Source organism: Canis aureus, chromosome 10, assembly GCF_053574225.1.
Source record: "Canis aureus isolate CA01 chromosome 10, VMU_Caureus_v.1.0, whole genome shotgun sequence".
Lineage (NCBI taxonomy): Eukaryota > Metazoa > Chordata > Mammalia > Carnivora > Canidae > Canis > Canis aureus.
Window position 1 is genome coordinate 65105056 of NC_135620.1, and position 16252 is coordinate 65121307.

Here is a 16252-nt window from a genome sequence, read left to right on the forward strand (position 1 = left end):
GTTTCTTATATTTTTGGGGTCCGATGCAGAATACCTACTGGTGACTGTTCTTTAAATAACCTTTCGTAAGGATAGACATTTTTTTTTTCAGCATTTCTGACACAAGTTTCCCCACAGATCTACACACGGGCAGTGCAGCCCTTCTTGTTCTGTGGACCTGTGAGATCCTTCATTGGGAATAGCAGTGGCACGATGTGTGTGAACCTAACCAAGGTTTTCAAGATGAACACGTGAAGGAGTTAACACCCATTGAACTTCCCCCAACATCCTGGGCACCGTGCCAATGTGTTCACATACTTTCTCTTACTTAATCTTTACAACAGTCCTGTAAGGTAAGGCATTGACTACCAGCTATATTTTAGAGAGAGACCGAGGTTCAAAGAGCTAGTGCCCCGAATCACACAACCAGAAAGAGTGGACAGATAGAAACATGAACTCTATATCATAGTTTGTGGATCATGGGGGACCACCAAATTCCTGACCCCCATTTATTCTGTATTAGGGCAAGTGCATATGATCCCTCCAACATCAAGATCATACACTGGGCACCATCAGAAGCTCTTCACTGGATGTCAGTACAATGCCCACCTCATCTAGAAAGTGACTAAAAGTCTGAGTGAAGGGCTCAGAGTGTTTTCTAGGACTTTAAGAACAATCTTCCCAGGTATCCAGGGCCTCACGAACTATAGGGAATACACATGTAGTCTCTCAGTGAAACCCGCAAGCACATTCCACATGGGCAGAAGTTAAGCTGGAGGAAGCTGTGGCCCAGACCAGGTGACAGGGAGCCCTCCCCCCCCCCCCGCAAGCCCTGCACTGTCTGAGGTGGTGTGGACGGACACCATCCTCCTCCTATCTGGGCTCCTCTCTGAGGAGCCACAGCCAGAGTGACCACAGTCACAACAGATGCTGTAGACATAGCAGCTTGACATTGGAAGGGCCTCTGCAGAGGATATTGGTTTCTCTTCCTTTCCCACCCTGCTGTGAAATGAGAATAAGGATTCTAACATTTCAGGATGATGATGATGAAGATGTGAACACTGTTGTATAAAAGCCCGTGTCCCAGATCCTGGCACACAGAGAGACCTGGATTAACGTGGGCTGAAATATTAGCTGACTATCCTCAGATTGGTTCTAGAAGGTTGGAAGGAGACTGCTCTGGCATCTCTTCTGTGGAGCCTCATCTGTCATCAGATATGCCTCACTGGTAGGGGCAGAGGAGGCCGCAGGAAGGCGAGCAAGGATGGAGAATGAGTAGGTAAGTCCCCTTGGGGATGCCTGTCGCCTCTCACTTACTCCTGGGTACGGTGGTTTGCAGGGCAGCCTGGGAGGACAAACAGCATCGCTCCAGGCCTGGTGAGAGTTTCACCCTGGTCCTGAGAGGGCCGGGCTGTGACGGAGCCCCAGGAAGCAGGGCTGCTGCGCTCCCTGGGTAATGGCTGCATTTAAACACTATCTGGCTTTTCACAGCCAGCTGACTGATAAAAAGGATCTTGACAGGGAACCCACCCCAGCAGCGGGTAGTTAATGGCACTTTCGGCTGAGCTCATTGCTGGCACGAGACGCAGAGGATCATAAACCAGAGCTCTAACCTCAAGATGGATTCGATTTTCCAGATACGGATGGTGGTTTCTAAGCCTTGAGCAACGTCGATGCGTTCTGTTTCCAGGACAAGTTCTGTTCTGTGTGGTGCTTCCCTGTTTGCAGAGCAGGCTCCTCCACACGAAGGCCCTGGCCCTCCTGGCAGCCCTGCAAGGTAGAGGGGCTTGTAGAGATTATCGCCCTCTGGCCTCCAGGAGGGCACTGGGGCTCAGAGAGGGTCAGAGGCGTGCCCGAGCTTGCACAGCTGGCCCTGACCCCCTGCTTTACGACCCCTCGACGAGAATTTCTGTCCCTTATGATTTCGTTTGTAGAGCGGGATTCCAGGAGGTTTTCTCACCTTTAATCAGTACTTTGGGGCCCAGTAATCTAAAATGAGGAAATGGAGGCTTTAGAGAGATTATGTTCCCTGTCCCACATCACACAGCTAGTAAATGGCAGAGCCAGGATTCAGATCTGACTGCTGCCTCCCTAACTGGCCTGCCAGGGTTTCTCAAGCAAGAATGGACTGGTGCTTCATCGTTGGGGAGCCCGGGGTTACACCGTTTCAAACATCTTGCGTTTTTTGCCTTGACGGTGATCTTTAAAATCATCTCATTTTACCCATTCACATTTCAAACGACTTTAACCAATCTTAGTGACCACTTGAAAAGGAAGCATTTCTTTTGAGTATATAGAATAAGACCCGCGTTGCTCAGTTTGCAGATCTCAAAGGGGAGAGAGTGTGTCCCATGTCTGAGGGCATTTTCTTCGGGTTCTACGAGGAGGTTTATTCCCCCCTCCACGTACAAACATTTCTATGTTACACGAGCTTCAGGTACTGTGCACTGTGAGGCCCAGCCTCCTGGTCCAGTTGTGGGAACATTTCCTCTTTCTCTCTTTGGAGTATGTGATCATCACCATCGTTTTGCAGATCGGGACTCTGAAGAGAGGTTTAGATTTGTACCCAAGGCCACAGACCTAGGCACCAACAGAGTTTACCTCCAGTCTGACACTAAATCCATCCAGGCTACTTCTTTCCTTAGAAAAATGAAAAAAAAAATCTAGTTTTCTAAAAGCCAGAGGATGACTAAAAGGATTTAATTTCTCTCTAAAAGATTTACAGGGGCACAGATTCTAGGTGGGTGGGATTGGAAATGAGGAGTGTTACAAACTTCCTGTTGGGCAGTAGTGGTCCTCCCAGTGGGAGAACAGAAAGGTGTTGATCCTACCAGCCCTGGCCGTCCACCTGTCCCAAAGCACAACCACCTCCGTCTCCAGGATCCTACAGGTGATGAATCCTGAATTCCACCGCGCTGTTCACAGTTCTGCAGCCAAGTACTCCGCTTGACTTCAGCTTTAAGCAGAGGATTGCAAATGTTTGCATCCACTTTCTTATCTGGACTGGTTCTCCCACGTCTCCTACATGTGGTTTTCATATGGCTTTTATGAATGCCTGAAGTCTGTTCCAGCTTGTTCTAATGTTGCAGTGTTTTAACTGCCATAACACAGTGGTATCCACAGATAAATCAACTAGATATGCTGAAAAAATTACGGGCAAGATTCCTGTTCTCTTCACCCGGCCTAATTCGTCCACAAGAAGAATCTGCCTTGGGAGTTGCAGGGAGAAGAGATATGTGGGCTACGGAGGAGAAAAATAAGCCAGTCCGATGATCCTATTATTCCTAAACTTCTGGACTGTTTTCACTTACAATCGATGACAATTTTCTCTAGAGTTGCCCGTTCTCTGAACCTCGTGATTCCTCCTTTTGGAGTGTTTGTTGCTTCTCATCTTTGGCCCCCTGTTCTTTCTCTCTCTGTGACTTTATTTGCTTAATGGGACTTGCTGCTGTGAATCATGGTAGTTCAGGTTGCCGACTCATAATATTTTTGTATCACTAAGGATGTCCTTGTCCAGACCTCAAGTTCACTCCTCTCACTTCCCGAAAGGAGAAAGTTCCCGAACGATTGTTAGAGCACACAGCACAAAGGCCTCCCTCCCTCCAACATTCCAGCATCTAGTGCTTCCCTCTGCTCGCACTCAGCATCTCATTTCCAGTGTGATGTGGAGAGGTGGGGAACATTTGCTTTGGGGAAATAGGCTCTGTAATCCTTGGTCCCTGAAGTGATTTTCAATAGGAAATCTGAATTCCTGCTTCATGTAAAATGAGTCTCAGATGCTGAGAAATGAGTATTTGAGAATAATTTACGATTTGCTTTCCATAAATCAGTGCTATTTTGCCTACAAATCATTTTGAGAACTGTATATGGCTTTATAAAAAATGAGTCCGGGCAGAGAAGACTGATTGGGAAGTGAGCTTTATATGTTGATTCCTGGTCCTGTCACCAATTAGTTATGTGACTTTGGCACGGTGCCCCAAGCTTTTGAGTTTCATGGGGGTTGTAAAATTATTAAATTACATTCTTCAACAATTAATCTATTAGTTCACCAAACATTTATTGCCTGCCATCTCCCTGCCCGTCACCATGCTGGCCCCTTCCACCTCTTGCATGCTATCAGAACCGGATTCCGTGATTGGCTCTGTTCTTAGAGGATGGACTCGAGAGAAAGGAGCTACCATTCAACATTTATTAGGAGTCAGAGAATTTTATTTGATCTTTGCACTAACTCTGCAAAGCGGTAGCTCCATTCTATAGATGAGGAGCCGAGGCCCAAGGAGGCTGAGTGGAGCATGCAAGGTTGTGTTTCTTGTAAGCAGCAGAGTCTGGGCTGGGACTCAGGTCCAGCTGGCCATTTCTCTGAGACTCACTGACTCCCCGAGACAACTAAACCTCTATGTCTGTTCTTAGTATTTTCAAGTGTTTCAAGAAACTTAGGGCACAGCTTTGTTTTCAGGTAAAAATGTGGAGATTCAGTTGCTTCCTGTCATTGGCTTTGCTAGTTTTGTCTTAGCATGGCAGGCAGATTCCCTCACATGCCCGAAAGTGGAGCTGCACTGGGGCACCTGGGTGGCTCAGCAGTTGAGCATCTGCCTTTGACTCAGGGCATGATCCCAGGGTTCTGGGATCGAATCCTACATTGGGCTCCCAGCGAAGAGCCTGCTTCTCCCTCTGCCTATGCCTCTGCCTCTCTCATGAATAAACAAATAAAATCTTTAAAAAAAAAGGAAAGAAAAAGGAAGTGGAGCTGCAAGCAGTCCTGCCCATGGGCAGAGGGAGAAGCCCATGGGCCCCTGGAGAGAGGGGCGTAGACCCTTGATAGAAGGGATCTGATGTTTAGAATCCATCAGTTTCTGCTCTGCCTTCGACATACAGATAGCCTAGTAGAAGTATAGAGTTCACAGCTAGAAAATACAAGAAAGGGAACCATTTCACAAGTCAGAAGGTGGGTCCCAAGGAAGAAAGTGAGCTCTGGGCTAGGCTGGTACTGAAGCTCCGTACTGCCTGGATTCTTCCTATTTTTGTTTCTGTAGGAGACAATGGCAAATTAATAGCTTACAGTTCCAAAGGGAAAGCTTTTAAAATGGTGGACTTCAGATGACAAAATATGGATCAATCAGTTTAAGTACAACAATCGGAAATCACTCTAGTTATTTTAAGCAGGATAGGATTGAATATAAACAACCGAGTGCTTACAAAATAGCTATAAAGGCCGAAGGAGCAGGTTCTAGGCAAGGTCTCTTGGATGACTTCCAAGCAACACAGAACTGACCCAACAAGGGAGCTCCTGCTTCGAGGGGTGCCACTGAGGCTAAGTGCACCTTGAGGGAGAGCCACCACCACAGCGGGGGACAGGACAACGACTGCCCGAAGCTGTAGTCCAGGAATCAGCAGGTCATATCCAGAAGCTGGCACTGCCACCACTCCTTGGCACTACTTGCCCGGACCCCGGAGAATACACACTGCAACCTGCTGCAAGAAAATCCCAACTTTCCTAAGCATGAGTGACAACCAGAAGGCAGAGAAATGACCTCCCCTTCCCTTTTTTTTTCTTTCAAATCCTATGAATGCATCTAACTGGCTTTCCAACCTCTTCAACTATAAGGAGGGTAAAATGGAAGTTGAAAAGTCAATCCAAATATCTACCACAGAGGGGTGAGTACCTCTTCAAAGAGGTCCTCTTCCAGCACTACTTGACACTCCAAGGATAGAAGAACTTCCTTCCAAAAAAGCGAAGCGAAGCAAAATGAAACCTTTTAGACATTCAATGTTTATTCCTTTGAGAATAGAAGCCATCTCAATAATGAAGGCACTCCTGCTCGGTATTTATGTTCTTTTTGTTCCTCTCAGGAAAGGCCAAGCCAACTGAGCCCAACCCTGGGCCCAGGGCCTCCCACACCCAGCCAGTGGGGAATTAATACCACTCTAAGCCAGTGGGGAGCTTTCTCATCAAAGAAAGCTGAATCTCAGGGGAAAAGTGGTGTCCCTGTCCCCTTGCTAGAACAATAGATGGCAAGTGTAAGTTTAGTTTCATTTACAACAGACTCAGCACTAGCCCTGTCCCAGGCCTGGAGATACTCTGAAGTGTGAGAGACAGAGCATTAAAATCAATGCTATGTGGGGATGAGTCCAGGAGAGTGAAGGCGTACATACAGCTGAACCTGGAGACTGAGGCCAACTTGATAACACCTCTCCGTATAGCCAATCTGCTCTAGTTGCCCACAGGGGCCCCACATAACACAGGAATAGATTTTTCCTGGTACAGGGGCACCTGGGTGGCTCAGTCAAAAGCGTTTGCCTTCAGCTCAGATCATGATCCCAGGGTCGAGCTCCCCGCTCAATGGGGAGCCTGCTTCTCCCTCTCCCTCTGTCTACCTCTCCCCCTGCTTGTGTTTTCTCTCTCTCTGTCAAATAAATAAATAAAATTTTTGAAAAGAATTTTTTTTCTTGGTAAGAATGGTTCTCAAGATCAAGGCTCTCTGTCTGATAACTCCTTGGGGGTAGTCAGCTTTTGAAATGGCTCCTCGGTATCCTCACCGGCTGGCATCCATGCCTGTATAAACTCCTATCCAGACGTATTGAGTCACTTCTAACAAATAGAATATGGCAAACCTGAAGGGATGCCACATCTGAGACTAGGTTACAGTCCCAAATGTGACATGTGCTAAGGTTGAGAAACCCCAGGCTAAACCTTGGTCTTCCTTCCCTCCATATGCCTTGGTTCCCCAGAAGCCCCCAGATTCTGACTTTCCTACCTCCAGCTACTTCTAGTGGACCATCTATACCAACCAGCACATCCAACCCCAAACCACACGTATCACCCCCATGAGACATCCTCTTCCATCAGTGATCTCCAATGTCACCTGTTACTGATGGCAGCACGTTCAGCCTCTTACCCTCCTCCCTGTCTCCCAAACTTCATCTCTCCAGGGAGCTGAGGGGCACAAGGTGCCAGTGGAGTCGGCCAGAGCTCAAGAGTCAGCCCACCCAAAGCAGGCCCTTTCGCAAAGGCCTGCGTGTGGGCTCAACTCAGAACCTCTGACACCATCTCTCAACTCAAGCCCATTAAAAACTATGCTGACAGGTTCACGCTAGGACAAATGCACTTTCCAGAAGAACACTGTGTAGCCAGGCTTCATGGAGACACCAGGAAGACATATTAAAATGCAAGTAAAAAAATAAAAGGAAATACACAAAAGCATTCAAAACAACTTTTCCTGTTGGGGAAGAGCAGAACCATCATTGTTACTTTGTCATTTCCTTTTATTTCTTCTGGAAGTATCAACTCTGAGGATTTCTGTAGACGACCACATCCCTGGTGGACACAGACAGCAGCTCCGTAGGAAGTTGCCTGAGGGGAGGAAGGGAGTTGATGACCACCCCCCAGCCCTGGAGGGGTTGGAAGTGCTGGAAGGGGCGAGGAGGGAAGTGCTGGGAAACCCTGTCATTACCTGGAGCTAGGTACTGAGAAAGCTTCCCCAACCTTTTTTTTTTTTTTAATTATTATTATTATTATTATTATTATTATTATTATTTTTTTTTTATTGGAGTTCAATTTGCCAACATTTAGCATAACACCCAGTGCTCATTCCGTCAAGTACTCCCTTCAGTGCCCGTCACCCAGTCACCCCCACCCCCCGCCCACCTCCCCTTCCACTACCCCTTGTTCGTTTCCCAGAGTTAGGTGTCTCTCATGTTTTGTCACCCTCACTGATATTTTCACTCATTTCCCCCAAGCTTTTTAGTGAGCTGGAGTCTCCTTTGTGTTTTCCTTCTTGGGAGTAAGTGAGACACACACCGTATTTGGGAAAGGTCTAATCTGTGGTCACTTCCTGTTTTTCCCTGTGTGAAGTCTGCACTTCCCCTTAGGCACCTTACCCGTCCCACTGTCCCAGCTCGGGACCCAGGAAGTGGACCTTAGAGAAGGTCCCATTTGACAGCATACTCTGTACTGATACAGAGGGTCAGTCCTGAATCCATGTTGCTTTCCCAGCTTTGGGAAGACACAGAGGCCAGTGGAAGGTTCTTGTCACCTTTGTTTTGTTCATTCATTCATTCATTCATTCATTCATTCAACAAACATGGAAAGTCTAACCTATTGCAGACTCCATGCTAGATAACAGAACCGTAGAGCAGGCTCAGACATAACATATAACCCCCGAAAGTTCATGGTCTTTGGGATGGGGTGGAGGTGTGGATAAGGAGGGGTGGACTAGGGACAGTGACAGTACATAGGACAGAGCAGGGAGGTCAGAGATGGCCTCTGGGAGCAGGTGACACATGAATGGAGAGACAGGGCTCAGTTCTGCTCTTTGCCTGTTCTTCTAGAGCACGAGGGAAACAGTTATGGCATAATTGCATTCTGACCATGTCTATCATAAATACACATACAGGCTCAACTGTACTCTTTTTTTAAAAAAAAGATTGAATATATTTTAGGGCGTTTTTAGATTTACAACAAAACTCAGAGGAAGGTACAGACATTCTCAGATATACTCTTAAACCAAGCCATCTGCATCCTGGGAATTTACAGCATAAATAAACTGCTAATACATAATGGCATGAATATAGATTTTTTTTTTTTTTGGCAGCATGGCTTATACAGACAAAAAAAAAAAAAACAACCTGGAAAATAAGAGAATTACTGAGTAACTGACCAAACATCATTCTTATGGGATATTTTGCAGCTATTTAAGGAGGAAAAAAAAAAAAGAAGAATGAATACAGCCCTACAAGATGACAGAGGATTTGTCCATGAGCTATTATTGAATAAGAAAAGCAAGATAAGCAAAGTGTATGTACTATGGTTTTTTTGGTAAAACGATAAGTCTCATGTATGATGTATATGACTATATAGATATCTAGAGAATTCTGTCGGCAGAGAAATCTTTGGAAGAGCACACAGCAGACTGTGCTGGATATTTTCTGCTTACCTCCCAGACCCCCACAGCCTAACCTGTATGGGCTGTGTCTCTGGTCACAGCCAAGAGACACTTGGGCTTCTGGCTGATTTGGCAAATCGGAGGTACCAGCAAAGGGTAAGAAAAAAGGAGGACTATTGAGGTCAAAGTATAGTGCCCTGGCTCTGTTCCTGCCAGTGGTGGTGGCTGCAGGTAGGTGCCATCACTTTACTGAAGACCACAGCCCCTAGGGAGGGGGGTTGTTCCATACGACCGTTCTCTTTGTCTTCTAATCTTTTTACCTTTGACTCTTAGAGCCTAGAAGCCTCTCTGTTCTTGCTTCACCATCTCTTGCTGGTTCTTCTCAACCCTGCTGGCACCTTTAAAATTGTCCCTTTATTAAAATCCCCTTGAATACTCAGTATGAGGTTCCCATCTGCTTCCTGCAAAGACCCTGACTCACATGGTAGTTAACATGGCATGTCTGAGGGGGGCTGCAGAAGGAGGGAGGGGCACCTGGGTGGCTCAGTGGTTGAGCGTCTGCATTGGGCTCAGATCATGATCCCGGGGTCTTGGGGTTGAGTTCCACATCAGGCTCCTCATGGGGAGCCTGCTTCTCCCTCTGCCTGTGTCTCTGCCTCTGTGTGTCTCTCGTGAATAAATAAGTAAAATCTTAAAAAAATAAAATTAAAAAAAAAAGAAGTGATGGAGGGAGAGGAGAGGAAGAGGGGGTAACTTATGCATATGTGTGAGTATATATGGAAGGAAATTAAATAAAATAAAAAGGAGAGAATTAAAGAAAAAAACCCCACTCCCCCATCCCCACTTCTTTACAGCAGTGGTGCTATGAGGAGCCTGGCTCTCTGCTCCCTCCTTTTTGCCCTGCGTGCCCTTCCCCAAGCTCAGAGCAGGATGCTCCATGGCCTCCTCTTCCTTGCTGTCAGCGCAGCTGAGTGGCAAGAAGGGTCACTGTGAATGTACATGGGATGGGGGCCCGAGACCCAGACCTGGTGACGGGGGACCCTCCTTGGGTGCTCCAGCCACAGCAGGGCATTCAGGCATTCAACACGTTTCTCCCACAGGCTTTATTCATCCTGGCGATTCTTGGTCCTTCAAGGGTAGTTCATATCCCTCCTCCTCTGAGAGTTTTCTCCAGACCTCCTCCTCCCATTCTACAGGCAGTTCATCACTCTTTTCTGCCATCTCCTCCCTTTTCTGTGCATCTGTTGCCATCTCTTGCCACTGTAGGTCGTTGTTTGGACTGTGTCAGGCACTCAGTGGATCTCTCGGAAGGAGCTCTTGTGTGTAAGTCCCTCCTGTAACTCTAGTTCGGCCCATGGCCCAACACCCAGGAATGCTCCCTGATGGTGCATTGGATTGAATTGATTGATTTATTGATCGACTATAGAGATTTCCCAGTGGCCTGGATCGCTGAGCTGAATCCACTTTGTCATCTTACATATGAAGACTTCTGAACACAGAGAGAAGTAATTGGCCTGAAGTCTCGGAGCAAGCAGTAGCAGAGCCGTCTGGAGTCCCTAGTCCAGTGTCTGTTTTGAGGGCATGCATGGCCTCATCTTGGTCTGAAGCTTCTCCTCTTCTGATTCATCTCTGAGCCTCAGGGTGCCCTGGCTGGAGATGCATGTGGCTAGGAGTGCTTCTTTCTCTTGCCATCTTGAGCCCTACGTGGCTTCTCATTTGGCTCAAACTTGTTCCTCTGTGCCTGACAATCTCCACTCTCAGATAACTGCTTGTCACCAGCCCTACGGAGAGAAGCATATCTCCTGGGCCTTGACATGTTATACTTTCCAGAAACCTCAAGCGAAGCATGTGAGGTTGACAGTCCTGTTTTATTTCAGGAGAGAGAGCTATGCACTCTGCATGAATAACCAGAAAAAAAAATGCTTATTCATCTTATTCAGGGCTCCAGAAAATTTATATTGTTTCTAACCCAAGGCTTGTTGCAAGTATCTCCCTAAAGAGATGATGGCCCTGGTGATTTATGGCCCAAAGCTGACTGCCATCCAAAAGGATTATTAGACACTCTGGTCCTGAAGTAAGTTTGTGTCACACACACAGGCACATATTCTCTCTCTCTCTCCCTTTCTCTCAATAAAACCTAGACACAAGCTCCTATTAGGTTGCAGACTTTCTGGAGCCCAGGATGCCAGCGTGGCATTAGGATTCATCTCTGTCACTTAGGAAGACGGTCATCATGTTCTACCCTCTGAACAAGAGTCATTCTGGGCTGTACTTTGAACATCGTAAAGAACTGTACGAATGTGAGCTATGAAGGTTGAGACGGTTGTCGGTTGTCGAGGTAGTTTGGAAGGGAAATTCTCTTATCGCAGCTGAGTAATTTGGGGGAGGACATTTTGACTTCAAACACCCAGATGATTATCTCAGCTCTCCAACTCCTGTGCTTGGTGTTGACACAACTTTTGAAATCTGGAAAGGAATCCTGCCGTGAGCATGACATTGGAAACTTCTTTTTCCTCATGTGACTTTTTGCAGTATTTTTTAGTAATCCTTCAGACTCTCCAGACTGGCCTTTTCACGATGAGTTCTCAGGTTGGCTGGCGGCAAAACCCACCTCCAATTTCTTGGCCGTGCTTCTTGTTGACCCAACTCTGCTCCTCTTTACCTGAAGGGAGAGTGAGCATAGGTATGCAGTATCTTTAAACACATAGGGTGGTGCCCACTTTTATTTACTATCTGGAAAAGACAGTTATCTGCTGGGCAGTGTGACAAAATTGCATTGTGATTTCTCGTGCTCCAAAGCGGAAGGGGGAATACAATCCCTCCTCAAGAACTCTTTGGTTTGGCAGTTGGGGTTGTTTGAGTTGCGATAAAGGCTAATATTTATCCAGCCAGCTTCCCAAATCTGACCTGCTACTTGGAATCTGCACAGTGGTGACCAAGTGTTAGTCATCTCAGAGCCCTGCTTGCTATCACAGCCAAGAACCCAGACTGGTACCAAATACTGGGATATTATCCTTCTGGGACTGGCTTGTAAACACATGTGGCAGGGCCTGGTGCTGAGGTTCCAGTTTAATTCGTTCTAGTTTGTAGAAAGACTATGCACAAAATAATGAAGCCTAGGAGTTGACTGGGGGTTTAAAGACCAACTAATGGTCTGAAAATAATGTAGATGAAGAATCAGAGGCCCAGAGAAGATGAATGACTTTTGTGGATTACTTGGCTCGTCAGGTGCAGAGTCATAACTAGGGTTGTCTTGACTCGAGTTGCCATTTATTGAGCTACAAGTACATGCCCAGCATTGGAGGAAACAGCAGATGTTCACATATGCTGCATGGGTGAAGTGATCTTACATACTCTTTCCGCAGATGATCTTACACAGGTAAATGCCTGAGGAAATGGCCCGCGAGGTCAGGCATTTGGCATCACACTTTGGCATTTGCTTTAGGGAAAGGAGTATGTGAGAAGATAAGTGAGTGCCAGGGTGGTCGAGGACAGCATGGACTCGGCTGGGAGGATGTGAATGCATGGCTTCCTCCCCATTGGCTGCCACTGCCCCTTCAGAAACTAAGGGCCTTAAGATAGTCTTTTGAGCATTTGGGAGAGACTTGGGTTTGTTCTGTGGCAGCAAGAAGAGCACTGAGCTTTGAGTCAGAGACCCTGGGTTCCAGTTCCAATCTCCTTCACCAAGGAAGGTAAAACTCATACTATCCTATCTTAGAGATGGAAAAATGGATAATAAGTAGGAAAGGAAAATTTTAAATGCAGAAATAGTGTATGCCTGTGAGAAGTTAACTAATTTTGTTAGTCATCCACGAATTCTTACTCACTTGCTTTTGTGGCCGGTTTGGCCGAACTCTGGCAAGATTGATGGTTCAGGAAACTACGACAGAGAAAAGCTAATTGCCCCAAACCAGGTCTACAACCTTGACCGCAGTGGTGTAGTTCTACTGACACTGCGAAATTTCCCCACTTGTGGGGAGGCCTACTTAGCTGCTCCAGCTTGAATTTCCAAGTTGGCCAGTACAAAGAGAACAGTACTTAGAGTCAGAGAAACAGGGTTTAAGATCTCGAGTCTGACATCTACAGATAACTAATTTGGGGCAATGTCCTAGTTTGTTGGAGCATCAACTTGCAGATCTGTGAAACATATCACATACAGCCAATTCATATGGCTATTGTGAGGATTGTTCATGAGTAGCCTCCCCATGCACGTGGGCAAACTGGAATCTGATATTTAGGTCACATTCTGTGTGATGTTTTTGTGACAAAATGACACTTTTGTGTTAGGTCATCTCAGTGTACCAGTGACCCCAGAGAAAGGAAGCACAGGAGGGAGTGCATCCGTGTCATTGTGAAGCTAATTAATTGCAGCAATAAGAACTTTTGTAATTCCAAGGATGAAACATCTGGTGACTGTTGCAGGGATAATTACTAGCCCTTATAATTGCAGGTATTCCTGGACATGACATTTCCTGGTACTCTGGAATTCTCCCAAAGTGGTGATGGTTGGGACATCTTTTGTACATTTGTATTTCATGGGATACTTTAATGTAGCAAAGCATTTCACAATGATATGTTGTTTCTTCCTCCCACACGAGAACCCTGGTAAAATGTCCCTTTCCTTCATGGCTCCTATGTTCCCTTGACTGACTGCTCAGGGTTGTACATGAATGGTCTTCAATGTGGGAGGCAGTATAATTCTGTCTACAGTTAGTGTGGTTCCATCCATATGTGGTTCCATCTGGTTCGTGGGGGTTATTTCATTGACACAGTAGCTTAGATTTTGCTGTAGAACAGTGAAAATTATATTCATAATAAAAATTTACGGATCATAAAGAAGGATTGCACTTCACTGAGGGCTCTGAGTTCTTACCTTCCTATGGAAGGAGAGAGAATCAGGAACATAGAGCCATGGGATTCTCTAGTTATCCTGGATCAGCTCGGCATAGCCTATGTTTGGTGCAAGAGGTTCTGGGGAATCACTGCTGATCAAGACACGAGATGAGATGGTCCAAAATGGGGAGGGGACTGGTGAAAGGTGAAAAGAGCATGGCATTGAGGGACCCAGGTATCTCAGGTAGGGATATCCAGGTAGGGAATAAAGGGAAGACAATGAGAGAGATGAAGAACAGGAAATAAGATCTAAAGAGGATTTTGTTCTTATTTATTGGATTCTTCCCATTTTGTGTATTGATTTGAGATAACCTAGAGTACAGATCTGTATGAATTCTTAAGGCTTTTAGAGTTCAAAGCTGTTACTGAATACCGTTCCATGTAGAAATTGGTCCATGTAAGGGTACAACCCATAGGAGAGTAGTTTGCAGTTTTGAAGTCTTAAGGGAGAGTTCCCCAATTTCCCCTCCCTCTTGTCCCCCACATGTGAGATGTATAGCTTTCCTTGCAGTCCTCTTGGAGGCAACGGTGGCCATGCCAACTTCTAGCTCACCATCACAATGGGGGTGTAGACATCTGAGGGTCTAGCTTTGTAGATTTCTGTTAGAACCCTTACAACCTTAAGCTTGTCTCCAGGTTTCTACCAGTCTCTCTGAGGATCCACCTTTATTCAGTCCCTCATATGAATATTCTTTTATTTCTTAATAGCTCATGTATTGGAAGTTTTAGCCAGAGCTGTTGGCAAGGAGAACAAATAAAAGCCATCCACATTGGAAAGAAGGAAGTAAAATAATCTCTGTTCTAAACAACAGAGGGAAAATAGACTGGAAAAAAAATGAGGAGCAGCTCTGGGACTTGTGAGTCTATAACAAAAGATCTAACATTCATGTCATTGGAGTTCTGAGAGGAGAAGAGAACTGTCAGCACAAAGCCCTACACCCTGTGAAAATCTCCACCAACTAACGTGATACAGTTGACATTTGGAGCACACTCAACACAACAACAGCAGAATACACATTCCTTTCAAGAGCCCAAAAAACATATACAGAATATATTCTGGGTTATAAAACAAACTTCTGAAAAATGAGAATAGAAATCATATGGAATATGTGCTCTTACCACAATGGAATCAAAGTAGAAATTAAAGACAGATAAGAGAAAAATCTGCAAATACTGGCAAACTAAACCACACACTTCTAGATAATCCATGGGTCAAAGAAGAAAGGACTCTCAAGGGAAATTTGGGGGAGAAAAAAAACAAACCAAATGAACAAAATACACATTGAACTGAATGGAAATGCAACTTATCAAAATTTGTGGGGCATGGCTAAAACAGTGTGAAATGGAAATTTATAGTATAAATTAGAAAATAGGAAAAGACTCAAATTAATCATCTAAGCTCCCACCTCAAGAACCTAAGTCAGGGGCAGGGGGAGTGGGAAAGCAAAATAAATCCAAAGTAAAGCATAAGGAATTACATAAGTTGCATAAATCAGTGAAATTGAAAACAGAAAAATTATAGAGAAAATAAATGAAACAAAGAGCTAGTTCTTTGGAAAGATCAATAAAATTGACAAACTTTTAGCAAGATTGGCAAAATGGAAAAAGAGAGACAGAAAGGAGAAGATCCGAATGATCAATATTAGGAATAAAACAGTGGTAATATTACTGACTTTGAAAATAACCAGAAAAGAGTAAAGGAAAACTGTGAGCTCTACACATACTTCTGACAACTTGGATGAAATGGACCAATTATTTGAAAAATACTAAGGACCACAATTCACTCAGTAGGAAGTAATTTTAGCACCTTTATAACTATTGAGGAAATTGAATTTGTCATTGAAAAACTAAAAAAGAAAAAAAAAAAAACACCTCTAGGCCTAAATGGCTTCATTAAAGAACTTTACCAAACATCTAAAGAATTAACACCAGTTGTACACAGTATCTTCCAGAAAACAGAAAAGGAAGGAACACTTTCCAGTTCGTTTTATAAAATATACATACTGCTAGAAGTTTTAGCCAGCACCATAGAGCAAAGACAAAACAAAACAAAATCCCCCAAACCAAAAACCCAAAGAAACAAAGAAAGGAAAAGTAGTGGTGGAGGAATAAAAAGCATACACACAGGCTACACGGATTGCTAATCACAAATAAATTCCTGGTAGGAATGTAAATGGCACAGACACTCTGAAAAACTATTTGGCAGTTTCTTAAAAAAATCTAATATGCCAATCCCATATAATCCAGCGCTCCTGGGCAATTTTCCCAGAGAAATGTAGACTTACATTCACACAAAAACCTGTAGATGAATGTTTATGGCAGCTTTCTTCATAATAGCTCTAAACTGGAAACAACCCAGCTGTCCTTCAACAGGTGAGTGGTTAGACAAAGTGTGGGATCTCTCTACCATGGAACGCGACCCAGCAATAAAAAGACATGAGTTCTGGTTTGTGAAACAATGGGCAGGAGTCTCCAGAGCGTCCTACAGAGCGAGAAAA

At 45.0% G+C, this 16252-nt stretch overlaps 1 long non-coding RNA gene across 1 annotated transcript; it reads left to right on the top strand.

Moving 5' to 3' along the window:
• On the top strand, nucleotides 1–8717 carry LOC144321784 (uncharacterized). Its single transcript, XR_013387300.1, has 3 exons — nucleotides 1–332; nucleotides 1016–1258; nucleotides 8667–8717. It is a non-coding gene; the product is annotated as an uncharacterized LOC144321784 (long non-coding RNA).
• Nucleotides 8718–16252: the final 7535 nt, after the last annotated feature.